Below are 17,385 nucleotides of genomic sequence, written 5' to 3'. Positions count from 1 at the left end.
CCACCCACAGGTGCACCAGGCAAAGTAAAAACATGAAACCTCCTTCTGAAGAGTTAAATCTGCCATGTTGGAGATGTAAGGCCAAATCCTCAGTTAGTGTAGATCAGCCCTGACACTAAACACATTTATGATCCACTCCAGTACCTTCCTCCACCTCTGCAATAAACTTTCTATACTTTCTCTGTAGGAAGCTTCAGCTGGAACCCAGCTCACTGTAAATGCTCACGAGAGTAATTCTCCTCTTTCTTTCTCAAAACAGAAGCAAATAGTCTTATAAAATCTTAAGCAATTACTACTTTATTCTTCAAATATAATCTGAAGGCTTGATGCTGCTACAAAGACCAGAAAATGCAGTGCATTGCTCAAGTCACACAGATGACAGCTGGAATTGTTTCTCTGCCCCCATCCTAAACTTCCTCCATCATCTCTAAAAAAAAAAAAAGTGAATCTTACCTTCCAACCCATTAATTTAGCTGTGTCCTTTCCTCTTAATTCATTGAAATGTTTATTTTCCATCTTTCTCAAAAGCCTGAGTCCATGGTCACTTCTGTACATCTCAACAGTATCTAGCAGAAAGAGATATTTCCTTTGCAGAAATTTTTGCATTTGCCAGCATCACTTTTCAACCTAATAAAATAGAAAACTCTTCAATTAGAGATGAGCCAGAGAGGCGATCCTGCTCAACCCTAGGCCCATGCTCTGATTTCATTTTATATCCACAAGCCCTACCAGGCACTTCTAGAAATGCTTTAAGAAAAGAAGTTTAAGAAATGGGAAAAAAGCCATCCCTGCTTATGTTATCCTCCCATAATAACTTCTGAGGGAGCCTTTCCTAATGCACTGTGCTTCCCTGACTACCAGGTTATTGAAGTGGGAATCTCTGCACCAAAGGAAACTCGGTCTAAATATTTCAACAAAAAGAATTATTGGAGATTTTGCTGGCATGTGCAAATTACAGAATAAGAGCTGGATACTTGGCACTCTTCTGCTGACTGTAATTTGCTGCATTTGACTAGTCTGCTGTTTGCTTCCCCACAACCCCTGGGACACCTCTGGCTAAAACATTGCTTGTAACCTGGATTTCTATTTTATTAACCTTCTCCTTTATCTAATGACAGTCTGTCATGTTCTGGGATGCCAGAACAACATTTGCCTGATAAGATGTCTCCTGGGAAAACAGGCAGTTGTAAGGGATAAAAGCATACAGAAATGGCCAACTTCAGCAAAAACTGCAACTCTGTGAACTTGCCTTAATTAATATGTTCTCTACTCTTGGTGCATTTGTACTGCCATAAATGTCATTATTTTCAGTTTATTAAGGATGCCTGCAAAGAGAGGAGAGTTTTTTTGGAAACCTGATCTCTTGTATGTCTTCCATATTGACGATATGAAAAAATAAAATGTTCTTTGGGGAGGAGGAAGAATAAGCAAAGAGAACCTTTATTAGGAAATCGCAGCTCTGAGTTACATTTTTTCATTTTTTCATCATATGGAAATATTCTAGAAACAGAACCCTGCTATGAGCAATCCATCTTCATTGCGCATATTTAATATGCATGGAGAGAGCAATAGCTTGTGATTTTTTTCCTTGGACTTCCTCATTTCATTTCCCTCCATTAACTCTTTTACAACTCCCTGTAGCACTGAAGTGTAGCACCAGTTATTCATGGTACATTCTTTTTCTGTCTTCTCAACCACACTTGTGCTTCTTGCTCCTGGCAAAGAGATTTTCCTGACCAATAAATAAGCTTTCTGATGACAGCAATTTGAAATACAGGTGTAAAATGCAGAGAAAATGTCATGTACTTCAATTTAGATATTCTCCATTTCAGTGACTAGGCCATATTTTGATCCCTAACATACATAAATCTGTGTCTCATTCATTTTTTAAGTCTGAGCATTTGAGAGTTTAACATAGACCATGCACTGTCCTGGGAGAACACCCTTAGGAAGTCAAAGGACAATTTATTTAGTGAATATATGACCACCATCACTGTAATAGGCAGTTTCCTATTGATTAAAATATGAAAATGTCTTATGTCCTTCTTACCTTATCATCATGTGGATTCCCAGGAGTTCACAGCAATTAGACCAGCTATGTTATGTTGTAGTTCACATGTCCATACCTTTTGTGATTTTTTTGATATCTCTTTTGACTGACACTGCATGGTGAGGAAACTCTGATGAAAATTACTTTCATCCTCTTCATAGTATTTACAATCACAACTTTTGGCTCCAAAGTTCCAATAACTTCAGATATTGAACATTTTTTTTACCATTGCAGCAAACAGCCATCTGTAGTAGCCCAGATCATGTATTATTCTCCCAGTGATGAAAAGCACGGAGCTTTTAATGAAAATCCATAGCCACTGCACACAGGCAGGAAATCACATACAGTGAATGCTGGATAGGACTCATGAGCACTGTGAAAAATATCATGGAGAACCAGCCCATAACATGCTCATTATCATTTGTTAAACCTTATTAAAAAACTAAGCATAACATTTCCAATTGAAGTTTCCATAAGAGTTAATGGGAAATACAGAAGGTGTCAAACACACCAGCACTAGGGGTACCCTGCTTGGATGCACATATCAAGAACACACATGCCAGTTAACTGAACACTAAATTTTTTCCCTCTAAGTTTTACTAACTTTCTAATAACTCTGGGATGTGCTTATTTGTTGTTTGCATGAGTTTCTGGTGTTGGGTTTTGGTTTGGTTTGGTTTTTAGGTTTTGTTTTTTCAATCAAGCAAAATATTAAGCTGGAAACAGATTGTGAAATCTGTGAAATATAAACAATTTAATTTCTTGTTTTCTTCTTTCTCCTTTTATGATGATCATGTCTTTATTACTATATGACCTCCATGCTCAGTAGACTCTGTATGTATAGCTATGACATCTCTAATTCAGCAAAGCCAATGCCGTGTCAGTCAGAAATCTTCCAGGTAGATGGATCAAGTGGTGTCAGCTCAAGCCCAAGAGTACTGCTCCTTTGGAGGTATATTGATTAGATTTTACAGCTCATTACTTAAAATCAAGAGAAATATAATGTTCAACTAAACTGTTTGTAGCTTAATTTCTCTACATAATTAATTATTCTTCCCCCAAAAGGGCAGACCCTTCTTGCTACATGTTCTTTTCATTGCTGTTAAACTATTTATTGAGGTAGTGTGCATGGGAAGCTCAACTAATTGTAAACAGCTGAATCGTAATGTGACTTTGATAGAAGTAAGGCTTAGTGACAGAATGATGGCATTTTTTTTTAACTGGAACTAAACTCTATCATCCTATTTTAATTCAGAGGATAAATTAAATGTCAGACTGAGTGCCTGCATCTGTTCCAACAGCCTATATTCAATAAAGGTAACTGAGAAAAACAGTCAGAAAAGAACATTATGCTTCTCCAGGCCTGTTTTTGGAATTACCATCCCTCAGTTTAGAAATACTTGATATGGTTAAGAGGCAGAACTGGTACCATATGGTGAGACATCTCTGCCTACCTATGGCCTCGTGATACAGGAGCCACTTATGTTTTCTTGAGAGATGGAAATTGGCTGTGATCTGGGGAAAGAACAATTTCTAATCACCTGAGAAAGCTGCCAGGTGAAGGAGGGACATCTGATGGCAGGATAAGGAGACCTGTCACCAGCGTGTCTGCCTGTCTACCTGCCACTGAGCAGAGCCCAACAGTAAACTATTTACTTAAACTATTCTCATTTCAATTTTCAGATTCTGCTAAGTGTGAAATAGCATTAGGTTTGCAACAAAGGAAGTGTCAGACTGCTAATGTTCATAGTTAGATGTACACAAGGATGCAAACACGCCTCTAACAGATGATTTCCACTATGCTGTGCCAGGCAGCTTAGGCACCAGTTTTCCATAAAAAATAAAATTTACCTTTCAGCACTCCTAGTTGCCAGTGTAAATGGACTGAAAAACACAATGACAGTCTCTAGACCTTGCACAGAATTTCTCCTGTAGGATCTTTGTAGCTAGATAAAAGAGGAAAACACTGTGTGGGCAGGAAGCTAAGTGTTGTTGCTGGACAGTTCCCACATATTTTTGTGTTTCAACTTTGAATGTAAATATAATATTCTTCTTTAAGACAAGTCATGTCTCTATAATCAGTAGGCAAACATCAGCACACCAGGACACTTTCCAAAATCTCTTTTTTTTTTTTAAAAAAAAAAAAGAAAAAGAAGGGAAGTATACTGGAATTCCAGAAAAGAAATCAAAAAAACAGAAATCAGGAAAAACCATCCATGAACTTGGAAGGAACGGTGATGAAACCACGTTTTCTAATGAAACCTGCAGCAAGGCTAATTCGGGTAAGGAATCACTAGAAGACCTCCTCATCACACAGAAACCTCAGTCAATAGATTGGATAGGATTGCATAAAGCCAGGTGCATGCACCTTCATTAAAAAAGGCAGCCTTAGTATAAATCTGTATATTCACTAATAAGGCTGCGAGACAGTTGAACATGAGCAGACAACTCACACAGCTGAACAGAGACAGACACAAGCACATTCTTATAATTAGGGGTGTTCTTGCAGCATTTTGTTCTGCTGGGACATGCTCACAGCCTTCATTATAAACTTGTGTTGCAGAGATGAAGCTAAAATCACAGAGAGTTAAGGGAAAAGCTTCATTAGTGATGGCAAAGGTAAAGTAAGAACAGAAGGCTTAATAGGCATTGGGGTTTATTTCTGGCTGCTCTGCTCCCGGGTTTGGTCATCTGTAAGGAGAGTTATTAGGTACTGTGTCTCCTGCACCACCCCCAGCCTCAGGCCAGTGATTTCTTACTTATTTCTGTTCTAAGATTTAAGAGCAAAAATGACAGCCATAGTCTCTTTCTTCACAGCTGCGTAAGCAGGCTCATGACAACTTAGGAAATAAGAAAAATTGGTGCTTTTGCTATGACTGTAAGAATATAAAATACATCTTTTTTTCTTTCTTGTAAATTTCCATAACTGAGATCTCAAGAATCAGAGCTGACTGACAGGAACATTTGTTTTTTTACCAATGTGAGGACAGAGTGTCCATTCTGGCCATAAGCATATTCATCAGCTTTTGCTGAAGGACAGAAGAGTTGCCACAAAGTTGGGTTCAAAAATTAGTAAAGTACTAAAATTCTGAATCATCAGATGTTTATCAGATAATTGTATCACTACTACTTGTAAATCAAAAAGAGAAGGAAGTCCCTGAGGGAGCATTTGTGTTATTCATCTGGCCCCATTCCTCTGTTGTATCGTTAGCAAGGTCCTGGTGAGCTCCCATTCCTGCCCCCAGATTAAGCCTTCAGTGTCTTGTAATCGTTTGTGCTGTTCATGTGTTATCCAAGATCTGTGAGACCCCACCTGCAGCACTGTACCCAGCTCTGGGGTCCCCAGCACATGGACCTGTTGGAGCGAGTCAGAGGAGGCCACCAAGCTGATTGGAGGGATGGAGCACCTCTGCTATGGGGAAAAACTTAGAGAATTGGGATTGTTCAGACTGGAGAAGAGAAGGCTTTGGAGTCACGTAATTGCAGCCTTTCAGTACCTGAAGGGACTCTACAAGAAAGACAGAGAGAGATTATTTACAAGGGCATATTCTGAAAGGGGAAGGAAGAATGGCTTCAAACTGATTTAGAGTAGGTTTAGATTACATATTAGGAAGAAATTCTTGACTGTGAACGTGGTGAGGCCCTCACACAGGTTGCCCAGAAAAGCTGTGGCTGCCCCATTCCTACAAGTGTTCAAGGCCAGGTTGGATGAAACTTTGAACAACTTGATCTAGTGGAAGGTGTCCCTGCCCATGGCAGGGTGGTATGAACTAGGTGATCTTTAAGGTCCTTTCCAAGTCAAACCATTCTGTGACTCTATGAAGATGACAATTCATCAAAGGTGTGCATAATACAAACCCTGTGAACTGTGCCTGTGCTCCTCACAACCACATTAGGATGATGGTCCCCTGCCTATTTTTCTTAGCACTTCTTTCCAAAGTGTCAAGCAGCCCTGCAATCCTTGGTTTCCAGAAAAAACAAGGAAAAGTTCCTTCTTCCAATGTCCAAACACTACTGAAAACCAGAAACAGAAAAAGACTGGCGGAAATTTAGTTCACAGTGTAAAATGACGTATTTATCTGTTAATAAATATATATATTTAAAAATAAATATAAATATGGAACAGATAATTAGCATTATTCTTCTGAAATTAAAGCATGAACAACTTGGGTCCACCTATGCAAAAGCAGAAGAAGAGTTCAAATTCACACAGATTTCCCTGTGTGCCTAACTCTATAACAGATACATATTGTCTTATTAAATTTTGTATTTGTGTGTCTATCTGTATACACATAAAAGAAATACATTCTAATAACAAAAAAACCCACCCTTCTGTAATTAGAAGTACTTAGGGGGAAGCGATGTTTCTTTTTCTTTGATAAACTAGAGACTGACCCAACAAGACTTGTTGTGGCCATGCTGTTGCTCTGTTACTATGAACTACTTGATTTGTGCATGTGAAAAAGCAATTTATCTGAGGTGGCCTGGTCTTTCTACTTCAAAGGTGTTATTCATCTAAATTCCTGTATATAGATTTGGAAGCATCTCAGGCTCTGAGTAGCTTTACAGTGATATTACTTGCACACAGATGAACTGAAAGGTGATGCCTTTTCTCGTAGGTGTTAAATTTGACAGTGACTGTGCCTGAAGACTCAAAGGGTAGTTCAGCAACTGAATGATTATGAAAAATAATAGAACTGACTTCCAGAGCACTCTCAGTTGTGATTTGAGTTCAACCAGCTGACCAGAAGGAGTTAGATGACAGTTTAATTTCAGGAGAACAGACGTTACAGCACAAAACCATTACCAGAACTTACAGCAACAAGATTCATCTGAAAAGGGTGAAGGACTTAATGGATTTGGAACCTGTACTACCTCTGGGTCAAGCCAAAAGTGCCCTGAGGAGAAGCTTGAGCTGTCATGGGGAATAGGAGACTTTGATCTCCAGGGCTGTATCAATCTTCAATCAGCACTGAATTAACAAGAACAATTCAGAAGCAAAGTGAAGGCTTCTGGGCTCCTATCACAGCCAGTCCTCTGTGACCTTCACAAATAAATTTAGGCTGGAAAAAAAAAGTTGTGTAACAAATGCTGCACAAGGAAAAGTGATGCAATAGCTAATCTTTAGAGGACAGCACAGGTCTGTAGTTCCTGATGAAAGAGAATCCAATCAAAAATAGCCAGGGGACACCCGATGGAGGAGATGGGCAACTGATGACCTCAGCATCTCTTGACAATAAATGTCATTGTTTGCTAACAAAGATCAAATGTCCCCGCTAGGTTCCTTTGGAGTACTTCTGCTTGCAGTTCTCAATGAGGACCCTACTTTCCCTACATTTACTGTTGTCCACTGAGGCTGTTGGTGCCGTTCAGAAGGAGTGCAGGTCTCTGGTGTAAGCAGACACCACTTTGCCTGGGTTTCATTCCTGTTGAAGAAGTTCAGCTCGTGAATAGGCTGGAAACTGTTCCTACATCTGTCTGTGACATAGACAAATAATCACCATGGACAAAACCCCTTTAGTTTGAATGCTTCCATTCTAATTATTCTTCATAAATAACGTGAGATTGGAAGATGTTTACAGATTCCTCTTTTGTTTTGTTTTACCCACCATCTATGACAAGAGCTATTCCAAGACATGAGAGTGTCCAGTCTGCCTACTCTATGACTACATTAAAAGTTGTTGGTTTCCATAATTTTGTCCTTTCTTGAAAAAAAATCTAAATGAAGTTCTGTTGCAGCTCATCCTGGCAGCTGCAATTGTCTCACAATTTCTTTCCTTTGTGGTCAGCCTCCCAGGTTGCAGTTCCTGGTGTCAAATGCTTTGATCCATCCCAGTTGGCATGCAGTCACATGGGAAACAGGAACATCTCTGCTATGTCTAGGCTGGTCAGCAATGGGCTATGTAGTTCTCAGAGAGATTTCCCTGTTTAAGAGTGGTGGGAGGTAATCAGAAATATGTATCTTCCCCTCAGGTGCACTTGATCCTATAGAAATCCAGAGTGAGGGCAGGAGCAGGATGAATCCTCTGTGGTAATCTGGCCGTCCATACTCATCCCTTGATTTCTGAAGCTCTGGAAAGTGTTAAACTTACCCTGAAGACTAAAGATCCCATTGGATTCAAGCATACACACAGTATCCTATGCAGCACAGCTGTGACACAGTGTTGGATGCTGGGGACACAGGGCTCTGCTGTGCTTCATGACCCTGCTTTTCTCAAACTGGAATGACAGAAGAAAAGCTCTATTTTCTCTTCCCTGAAGGATGGTTACCTCCAAAGTAGATCACAGGATGAGTAAGGTTGGGAAGGATCACAGCCTCTGGCTCCTCTGAAAATGAAGAGGGAGCCACTGTGTTTGAGCAGTGAAGTGGTCTGCTGTGCTTTTCCTCCTCCACAAAGGTGGGGTTTTTTTCCGGGATGGTTTTGATGTCAGTCCAGATCAGGCTGTTTGACTCTCTCAGTAGACTCAGTCTGGACATCACTGCAGCACTGCATCTGATTTATGGCAGTGAATTCTCCTGCACAAACACTGGGCATACTGACTTTAAAAACAAACAAAAAAAAAAAAAAGGAAAAAAAAAGGAAAAAAAAAGATTATGTGGGATAATAGAGACCTTGGCAGTGTCAGGTCTGGAGAGACCTTAATCAACCCCTGAGCCTGCTGTGATAAACACTGCTACTCTCCAGCTTCACCTGATGTATGTCTCTGTGCTCAGCCACTGCACACAAACAGGACCATCTACCAGGTGAAAATCGCACTTGAAATAAAACTGATTTTCCTTTTCTTCAAATTTTAAATAATACTGTTAAACGTTTTAGTGATGCTAACAAAAGATGCTTAAAACACTTTGTAGAGAATAACAATCTGCACTGTTATACTAATAATACATACTTTTAATCTCTTCTACAGCAGTACATGAGAAAGCAAAGACAAGTTTCTCTTTGCTCAGGGTTTCAGTTAGGGTTGTAATATTGTTAGATAAAATGTTGAACAGGCAAGAGTCTAATTATTATCTTCAAACAGTTACACATCATGTGCTGAGCTCCCCATTAAATTAGGAGATTATAGCAATAATAATCCAAGTAAAAGTGTTGCTTTCACTCACTTCCAGTCTTTGAGCATTTATAGGTCACATTTTTTTGGTTTTTCTATGTAACCATGAAAATTGAAGCATTTTTTTGTCATCGCTGGATTCCAGGAACTGAAGCTATAACCGAGACATGCAATATTTTGAAACTCATGCTGGCAACATCATGCTTTATTCAAGGTACAATAGTTTTAAACCGAAAGAAGGCAGTTTATATTAGTTGCTAGAAAGAAATTTTGTACACAGAGGGTGGTGAATCACTGGAACAGGTTACCCAGAGAGGTCGTGGATGTCCCATCCCTGAAAGTGTTCAAGACAAGTGTTTGAGCAACCTGATCTGGCAAATGGCATCCCTGCTCATGGAGGGCGATTGGGACAAAATGATCTTCAAGGTCCCTTTCAACTCAAACCATTCTATAATTCTATCCCTGTGTAGACTGACTCAAAAGTCAGAACTATTAGAATGAATGAAAGTGCTGATGTATGAATTTAGTTGCAGAGGAAAGTCCAGTTAGTTTGCAAAACTAACTGGACGATGCAATTTGAAACAAATCAAGTAAATCAATGTAAATCAAGTAAATCAATGAAAAGGATAAATAAGAAGATGGTAACTAAGTCAATCAGGAATAATAAATGAAGATAGGAAAGTGAATATTTGTTTCATTCAGTTTGATATTTTAGATAAGACAACATTAATCCAGTAAACAAAATCTTCTGCATGATGCCATTCTTTGCAGTTATGTCCTAAGTGGACCTGTTCAATGTGAATGGCTAAAACTAGACCTTTATCTTACTACTATAGATGCTTTACACCATTGGACATTGAATGAAAGTAGAACAGCCATTAAGGTATAACATTATCATTTTCCATGTATGTGCAGAATACTTTAAGCTGTTTGAGTGTACTCGTCAGGATCTGTGAGACAGGTGACAGTGCAGAGAAATCAATTAATCTTGCCAAACTTCTTTAAAAAGTAGTTGTTAACCACAGATTCCTCTCTGTGTGCTGGTTGGAGGTGAAGCAGATCAATCCACTGCCAGTCATCTCACCGGAGTCAGGGTTGGTTGCCAGACCAGGGCAGAGCAGAAATTGATCTTCCAGAACCACAAGAATTTCAATGCTGTAAAAATTTTTTCGGTCACAAATTAAGTCAATCTCTTGAACGTGACTTTGAACTCAGGATCTTGAGAATGCTGGAAATGATCCAGGCAGAAGGTTTCACCCAGTTTTTGCTCTTTGGTGAGGGTTACACAAAGAAAAAAATTAATTCTCTTCCCAAGAAGGAACTACACCCTTTAGAAAACTTTGAGGACAATATTTCTGGATTTTTAGTTTTCTTTTGTTTTTCTTTGTGTTTCTGTTTTTGGTTGGGGTTTGACTTGATTTGATTTTGTTTTGTTTTCCAGCAGGAAAATTTTCAAAACAGTAACTAGGACAGGTTTGGGACTTGATGAAATCACATTTTTTTAAAAAAGAAAACATCTTCTCCAAAATTTCCTATCCATCTTTAGTCTACTTCTACTCTAACATCAAAGAAGAAAGTGTGAGACTCTTTCACCATCTGAATCATATCTAAAGTTGAATCCCAGCTGTTACTAGTTAATGTATTCTGTGACCAAGGATCAATGCCACATCTTTCTATTGATGCGATAGAAGTGCTCTGGATTTATTTGGAAGTATTCTCTGTCCTCTTGCTCTCAAAAGAACATTCTCCTCCTTATATTTTGCAATATCCACATGCTGCTATGTTCTGACCACACAATATGTTCCTCTTTTCCCACTCAGCTGCATTATGTCGAGACACCATTAAATATTTACCTTCTGCAGCATAATGCAGCACTTAAACGCTAAACTTGCCATTTCTGCCAGACAAACATAAACTATAGCAGGGCTTATAAAGTTATAAGTTCCAGATGGTGATGAATAAGTAATGTTGCACCCTGGGCCTAATTGCTCTAAGTTTCTAGATACCTGCAAACCATCAATTATACATTACAAGTGCTGCTCCTTAATTGTTTCTTGCTGCCACTTCAAAAGAAAATGTAGCACAACAATGGCACTGAACTTGAAGGGAATTTCTCTTTGAAAATTCTTTCTTTACCATTACTAGATTTTTAAACTATTCTTTGGCTCTGAATGAAGTTTACAAAGCTGGCATTGAAAAATTCCCTGAAGAGAAAAAAATGGGAGTCCTCACTGAATGTTTTATGATAAAAATGGGAATTTACTTGCTGCATGACACACATTGTGCCTAATATATAATCCAATAAGAGGCCGGGCACTGTTCTTCCCTTATTAGTGACTTTAAGAGGCTGATCCAATTAACTTGGAATTTTACCCTAAAGTGGTCTCCACCAGAAGCAGAAAAAATTGACTACTGAGTGTTCCATAGTTCACTGTATCCTTCCAGCTCTCACAAAAATGTGTTCCCAGCCTGGCTGCAAGATCAGCAGGAATTACCTGCCCTCGTCCATCACAAATCAACAGATCTGTCTTGCTTGGTGAGCTCCATTGTATTTCTGCACCCCTTGGCCCAGCTTTCTCCCATTGCAAATACACCTCTCCACAGAGCTGGTGGCACTTGCAGAGGACCTCCAAGAGAGGACCATGCAAAGTCTGCAGCTCAGACTGACCTCCAGCATCCTGGTTGTGCCTCCCCTCACCGAGCACTTACCCAAAAAAAACCTGGCATGTCTTGGGGTTAGTATGAGCAAGAAACTGCTTGCAACAACAAGTTTGTGTATGGCCACACTCCTCAGAGATTGAGAAGTTTAATAGCTCAGAGAAAGGCTGTTGCATGCCAGCTGGCCTCAGAAACAGAGAATAGAATCATAGAATAGTTTGGGTTGTAAGGGACCTTTAGGTAATCTAGTCCAAATGCATTTCAATGAACAGGGACATCTTCCACTAGACCAGGTTGCTCAGAGCCCTGTCCAGCCTGACCTTGAATATTTCCAGGGATGGAGCATCTACCACCTCTCTGGGCAACTTGTGCCAGTGTTGTAAAAAAACTTCTTGATTTAGTTATGAACATATTATGTGGACAAAGTTTAGTTTTAACTACAGCAAAGATTGGAAAATGACAAAACAAAATCATAATCTGGGGAACATAAAAGCTCCTGTCTGCTTAGAAAATAAATTCCACAGAATCATTGAAATATAGCATAGAATCAGAAAAAAAAATACTTCACCTCCTGCTATCTTTGTCTTGCAAGATTTAATGACAGGAAAAATAAATACAATTTTAAAAATCACTCTGCTGGAATAAAATGCTGTAAGGATTAAGATAGTGCAGCTGGAAGATACCTGAAGCCTAGACCTGCTGACTGATTGCATGGGTCAGTTCAAAGACTAATTTCTTCTAAGGGAATTCACTGATAAATTAGACCAAGGAAATAGACCTACAGCATGGCTATGTCTTGGTCCTCACATCAACATACTTGTCACTGTCACAACTCTTGGATTCCACATAGTAACTAGGGAACAAATATTTATTTCACTGATGTTTTCTACTATTTATTGTGCTAGTGAACACCTTCAGCATAGAGGTTTTGGTTTCTGGGTGAAGGTAGGAAAATTGTTCTCATCCGAATATTAGACTTCCTAAATTCTAATGTCAGCACTGCCATCCTGTTTGCAGATAGTTTTTAGTGCTCCAAAACAGCACAGGAGCAGAATAGAAAAATTTCCAGGTGTTTGTGCAAATAACTTCTGCTCCCTTAGTGTCTTCCCAGTTAATTTTGGCAGGAGAAACTGTACTTTCTTTAAGGAAAAAAACTTAATTATTACTTAAATGGTCCTCTACAAATACATAGCATTTGTCCTGCATATGTAGGCAGATGCCAAATATTTTTATGTGTTGTTTTCTATGTGGATTTTGCATTTTACTGCAAAAAATTTTCTCCTCTCCTCTCCCTCTCCTCTCCTTCTCCTCCCCTCCCCTCCTCTTTCCTCCTACCTTCTTCCAGACGTACAGTAGAGAACATGTAGTACTCTGCTGATTATTATATACCCATGTGAGTGACAAAACTATCTTTTTGTCAAAAGTCCTGTATATAGGGCAGATAAAATCAGGCACTGTGATTCATCTAATGTAAATTTTGACAACAAAATTCGACTTTTCAGCTCACCAAAAATTTCCAAAATTGACAATCTTAAAGCATGATTCCTCCAACCTATTCTGTTTACTTCAGGACATCTTCTTCCCAAAAATATGTAGCCATCTAAGTGTTAGTTATTTAATTAGTTGAACCCAGGTCTGCATGTCTCTTATTTGTTTTTCTAGTTGAGAAGAATAACTTTTATGTCTCCATTTGGCCCCACAGACATTTGTCAGACAGCACAGCTGCTCTGCCTTCTCTGTTGTGCACGGCAAACTCAAGACTTCACCTCTTCCTTCTTTTATGTATTTCCTCTGACCACCTGCTGGGTTTGCTTCTGCATAGGCTGTTCTTTCCTCTGTCAGTAGAAATGTTTTGGCCTTTTTAATCACTTTTGCAAGTGTAGGGCTTGAACAATGACTTGTCCCTCTAGTTTGAACCTACTGTCCCATTACAAAGGGTCAATGTAGGCTGTTCCAGGGAGATTTCATCTCTTGACAATGTAGAAGACACACTGGGCTTCCTCCACCTCTTTTGGAACACGGATCCCAACCAGTGACTTTGTCATCTATAGTCCCATTGTGAATCCAGCTCCATATATATTCTTTATTTCAGCCTATTTATCACTTCCCAACCTTGTCATTCAAGTGCTGCAGAGCCCAGGTGCCCTGTTTATCAAACAAACAAACAAACAAAATAAAATAAAATAAAATGCAGTGAAAAAACCCATAAACCCATACATATGAAGACATCTACATTTTTGTAGTAAACAAGGGGATATAAAAGAAGAGAATTGTTGGGGCTGAAGGAAGATTTTCTCTGCCATTTTAAGTCACTGGAAATAGAAATAAATAGACTTGAACTGTGCTCAGATGCACTATTTTCAACAATCATAGATTTTAGAGTTGGAAGAGGTATATTGGGTTTATCTAATCCATCTCCTTGTCATACAACTGCATTGTTCTCTACTGTACATTCTCCACTGCCTTTCCTGATTTAGCTTATAAAGTCTGTAAAGCTTAAAATAGCAGGTTAGAGACAATAAGTGAATAGCTAACTTAGGCTTATTCTGTCCTTGTACTTAAATGCAGCACTAGTGCATTTGTTCTGTGAGACTGTGACCTCTGTGTATTCTTCTCAGCTCCTTTTTGACATTGTACTTACTTCACAGTAGTAAAAACACAAAAAGTTTAAGCTGATGCTGTGAGAGTTAAGCAGTTTGTCCCAGGGTTTTACATCTATTTTAAAGAATACACATTTCTGTCTGATTATATATTTATGAGTTACTATGAGTGTAAAATAACGGTGCAAGAGGGGAATCCCATGGTAGAAGAAGCAGGGCTTGGGAAAAGTCTGGTTGCCAGCCAAGCAAGATTGTAAAAAACTATTCATATTCCACAAAACACACAGCTGTTAGGGGCTCAGGGTCTGGGAGGTGGGAGAATTTAGGAGGATAACTTGAAATGGCAAAAAGGAACTGCAGAAAGACTTAGGAAAATGATCCATATAACAGTGAACAAAGCAATTTCTGAGACCCTGGAGAGTGAAGAGTTGCACATTAAACAATATACAATTTGTCAGGTAAAACACCTTGGGCTTGATACTGATCTCACCCTCTCAGATGTTCCAATGCTGCTTTTTCACTGACTCAGAGGAAGATGACTATCACAGCTCAGAGAAAAGTTTGTCCCTTACACTAGAACAGAAGCAGGTTATTAATGAATTCTCTTGGAAGTTTAACCTTGTAGACTCCAAAGATTCTAGATTTCGTATGGTTTAGGGGATTATGAGAGACAAAAAAATTACCTCAGGAAAAACCTATATAATTAATTAATGTATTCTGACTTCTAACTGGATCCTGCATCCTCCTATTCCCTGGCATTGTTTCAATGTCAGAATGTTTTCTGACTTTTTGACTGTTGTTAGCGTTCTCTTGCAGCATGTATTCACATCTTCCAGGAGCTCCATTTTCAGCTCAGGAATTCAGAAAGTTGCTGTTTCCAAGTTTGTTTTCAAACTTTTCAAACTTTTATGTCCCACCAGGGAATCTCTGATACCTCTTTTCAAGCAAGAAAATGGAAGGGAAAACTCAGTAGGCTGCAACACAGAATCACAGGGATCACAGGGATTGCTGCCTATTGCCCGCACCTTAAGGCACATGGATGGTAAGTTATCCATGCAACCACACAACAAGAGAATTACTATGACATAGTAAGTGTGGGGGATGAGAAGATCCATTGACATCCCCTAAAATCATAGAATCATAGAAACAGAATCATAGAATGGCCTGGGTTGGAAGAGACCTTAAAGATCTCCTCATTCCAATCTCCTCTGCTGTGGGCAGGGACATCTTCCACTAGACCAGGTTACTCAGAGCCCCATCCAACCTGGCCTGGAATACTTCCAGGTTTAGGACAGCCACAGCTTCTCTGGACAACCTGTTCCAGTTCCTCACCACCCTCACAATAAAGATTTTTTTTTTTTCCTAATATCTAATCTAAACCTACTCTCATCTGGAAGCCATTGCCCCTTGTCCTGCACTCTATGCCCTCGTTAATAGATAAAATCCCTCAGCATTGCCCATGATGAGAATCTCCATCCCATGTGATCAGGGACAGACTTTGGAAATCCATTTCTTTCTGTATGATCACAATCTTTCAGCAGACATTCTGTGAGGTGCCATGAGCCTGCTGCAATTCTGGTCTGCAAAACCTTGCTCTCTGCTTCCTCATAACCAACATTACTGTCACCCATCAACCCTTGGGACACTAAAATGGCAAATGAAATTTTTCCCTCCTCTCTGAACACCAGATCAGAACACTACAAGGATGCACACTGATCTGCATTTGTTAAAAAAACTGTGAGAAAATGGCAAGAGTCTACTTTGGGTTTGCTTCTTGGCTGGCAGCTGTGCTTTTCTCTTCATCACTTCATCTTGTTGGTGCACAGCATTGTTAAAAGCAATATTTTTAAGGAGTTCTTCAGGACACTGAAGAATACAATATGTTTTGTTCACATAAGAAGGTTAAAAGTACAAAATCCAAACTTTCAGGCTGGGACCAAATCAAAGAATGACTACACAGGAAAGTAACCCCTGATGAACTCTGGATTGGCTATTCCCTCCAAGAAAAGAGAGTTCTGAATTATCAGTGTCAGTTCAATGCAAATATTACACTGGTGCTTTGTAGGGCAAGCAAGATGTTAGGAACTGCCTCAAAAGGAAGATAAAATAAGTATTAATATACAACTCTCTAAATTGATGGTGCATCCACAGATTGTATATGATATGCTGTCCTGATAACTCCATCCCAAAAAACAATAGAGGGGTTAGAGAAGCATAATGGAGTAAGTAACAGATTCCATAGAAGGAGAGAAAATATATGAGATTCTTCTTCCTGGAACTTAATGGAATGAGAGGAATATAAAAAAGTGTGCAGTGCCCTAGAAATAAGCATCTGTTAAGGTCTTTAGTCTTCTGCTGAAATTTGTAGGCTGAAGAATGTGTTTCAATATTCCTTGATCCCCTTTTTCATTAGGAAACAGCTAAGTTACAAGTAATAACTATTAGAACAACATATATTTCTGCCATCTATAGGAATTAAGAAGCTGTCCTTGAATATTGCTAGGCACTTTGCATCACTTATGGAGAAAAATGTCCAGTTTTGCATTAAGGGTCCTTTTTGGTCCACCTACTATAGCTGCCCATAATGAGGCAATTACTGAGGCATCTGGACCAATAGCACAGTGAATGATTCACCTCTGTGTACACTTGTTATCCAGGCAGTAGAGAAAGATAGTGTGCTGGTTTAAAGGTAAACCGGCAGGGGAAATGAACCCAACTCAAAAGAGAGATTATGAGTCAGAATAACGATTTAATAAAATAATACAATAAGTACGATTATACAGGCAAACGGTTGGTTTTAACCCACAAAACCCAAATGTATAACCCAGCACCCTGAGGCATGAACAGGGTGGTGTTCTTTGGGCCCCCTGAGTCCAAAGTAAAAGGAGAGGGGAAAACCTGTTGGTGAGAGTGCTGGTGGAGTCTGGTTGAAAAGTGGTGGTTGCAGTCCAGTCTAGAGTGGTGGTTGCAGTGTGGTTGAGAGTAGTGGTCTGCAGTCTTCCTCTGGATCCCATGAGTAGTTAA

The sequence above is a fragment of the Manacus candei genome, unplaced genomic scaffold, assembly GCF_025592945.1.
Source record: "Manacus candei isolate 608988 ecotype Guabito, Panama unplaced genomic scaffold, ASM2559294v1 h1tg000007l, whole genome shotgun sequence".
Lineage (NCBI taxonomy): Eukaryota > Metazoa > Chordata > Aves > Passeriformes > Pipridae > Manacus > Manacus candei.
Note: the sequence above shows the minus strand (reverse complement) of the source record.